Here is a 2,616-nt window from a genome sequence, read left to right as displayed (position 1 = left end):
CTCTCTCTCTCTCTCTCTCTCTCTCTCTCTCTCTCTCTCTCTCTCTCATTGACTATCTTACTCATTGCACAGAGTACTCATACAAATGTATTTCCACCACTCAACAGTTTCCTTCCTTGTCCTACTTGCATCAATTTTGTTAGTGCTAAAGCTTTTTCATTTCAAAGCACCCAAAATTATAGATTTTTATCTTTTCTTTTTACATTTATCCCTTCCTTGGGAATCTCTCCCCATTACCTGAAATTATTCATAGTGAATATTTTAGAGGGATTTTGAATAGTATTATGAATTAAATTTCTTTTTCAATTATGGATGGAACTATGAAAACAGTAAGTCTTTTCAATTCTGAAATTCTGAGGCAATTTTCATTCTTTCTAAATACACACTTCAGATTTTTCATAGCCCTTTCTTTGATTAGGCTATTTTTTTGTACCTATGCTACACTCTTCCATCATAGCAAAGCATGGTATTATTCCATAACTCCTGAACTCAATGTGATAATGAGCTTCTGTAGTACAGAGCTTTTCTATACTTATATTGATATACTCAGAACCAGAACCTTGTCTTGTCTTACAAGACATTTTTTTTAAGCAATCGGGATTAAGTAGCTTGCTCAAGGTTACACGGACAGTTATTTTTGTGTGGGTGTTAAGTATCTGAGCCCGGAACCAATCCCAGGTCTCCTGACTTTTGGGCCTGTGCTCGTACTTACTGCACCACCTGGCCACCCCATCTTACAAGACATTTAATGTTCTTATGAAATATAATTTGTTTAAATTACTATGGCAAATTCTTTAAAAGTGAGAGACTATGAAGTTATAATTTCTGCTTCTTCCTTGCTCCTTAGAATTGCACTTTTTTATTCAATTAATTTTAATTTTTTTCTCTTAAGACTTTTCATATTCTGCATTTACTCAGCTTCTCAGTTGTCATCATTAGGGCCAGAGACTTTTTCCACTTTATATGTGTTGTGGGAAGTTCAGATTTTTACAAGTTTCCCTCAGAATGGAAGATGTGAGAGGGGATTGGTTTAATTTACTTCTTTAATTTTTCTAAATTCACAAGCTTCTCTGTGTCATATCTGATTCATCTATCTCTGGGTTCTCTATCTGTAATTGCTTTATATCTGTTGTACACTTAAGCTTTATGAGATTTTTAGGACTGAGATAGGGAAGTGATATCTTGTAACACAAACACCTCTCCAAGCCCCAAGAAACAGTTATTTCTGTCTTTATATTTATGCAAATGGACATTTGGACAGCACAGTGGATAAAGTATCCAGCCTGGAGTCAGAAAAAACTCTTCATGAGTTCAAATCCAGCCTTAGACACTTTCTAGCTATGTGATCCTACTCAAGTTACATAAGCCATTGTGCCTCAGTTCCTCATCTATAAAATTGAGTTGGAGAAAGAAATGGCAAATCATCCAAGTACCTTTGCCAAGAAAACCCAAAATGGGGTGATATAGTTGTACATGACTAAAATGATTCAACAACAAAAATGTACAAAAATGTATTTTTATGATAATTCTCAAATAGAACTGTTGTGTATTGGACATGAAATCAAAAGACTCCCATTGCAGTTCTTGCAAACTACTACTTATGTGGTCATGAACAAATTACCTTGTTTTCTGAGTATCAATTTCTGCATCTGGAAAATATCAATGATTGTATTATTCATATCCCGAAGTCGTGAAGAACAAATTTTGTAACAAGTAAAGTACTATAGGAATGCCAGATATTAGTATGATTAATTACAATAAATGTAAAATATTTTTGACCAAATGTCATGTCAAAATTCTAATGAAATTTGAAAAATCCCATGACATGATTATTTTAAATGTAATTGTTCTCATATTCATTTCAGCTTATTTTCCATAACCTGAAATTTTCTTGTTCCACAAGCCAAAGAAAAAATCCAGAACTATTTTCTCATATTTTTTTTTAATTCATCATAAGCTTCAGATAAAACTACAGAATCTCTCCTTATAGGAATTACTTTTCAGAAAGTTATCAGAGAATAACAATCAGGTTGGTGTAAAGATCAATAAAGCTAACAGTAAGATCTCATGGTTAAACTTAATAGTAGGACTGGATCTTGGTAACCATTTATTATTTGGACAAACACAATTAGTTGCTATGGGGATCACAATCATGTTCTTATAATAATGAATGGTATTATGGAGGGATGTGACATTTTTTTTAAATCTAATAAAAGACATATTGGCTTTCAAGGTTTTTGTTTTTGTTTTTTTGGTTTTTGGTTTTTGGTTGTTTTTTTTTGAGGAGGGAGGGTGTATTTTGCTTTCCCAGAACACTATTATTTTCTCATTTGCACATGTACCAAATCTGTTAAAAAAGAAGGGTCCCATAGAGATTGTTTCATGTCTTCAAATTCACATTTTAGGAAAAAAAAAACTTACAAAGGTAATCAACTTTCCTATTGTTTGACATACATAACAATGTAAAAAAAGTAGAGAAAAATCCCTTAGTGTGGAGCTGTTCTAAAACTAGATTTGATTTGCTTCATAGCTAAATAATTTCTAGTCTCTCCTCCCACAACCACTTCCATACAATCAACTACTATGGAAGAAAAGAACTCACCAACTGCAACTGAA

This window comes from Petaurus breviceps, unplaced genomic scaffold, assembly GCF_028583685.1.
Source record: "Petaurus breviceps papuanus isolate PSGF00001 unplaced genomic scaffold, PetGlider_PUasm1.0 126, whole genome shotgun sequence".
NCBI classification, from domain to species: domain Eukaryota; kingdom Metazoa; phylum Chordata; class Mammalia; order Diprotodontia; family Petauridae; genus Petaurus; species Petaurus breviceps.
Note: the sequence above shows the minus strand (reverse complement) of the source record.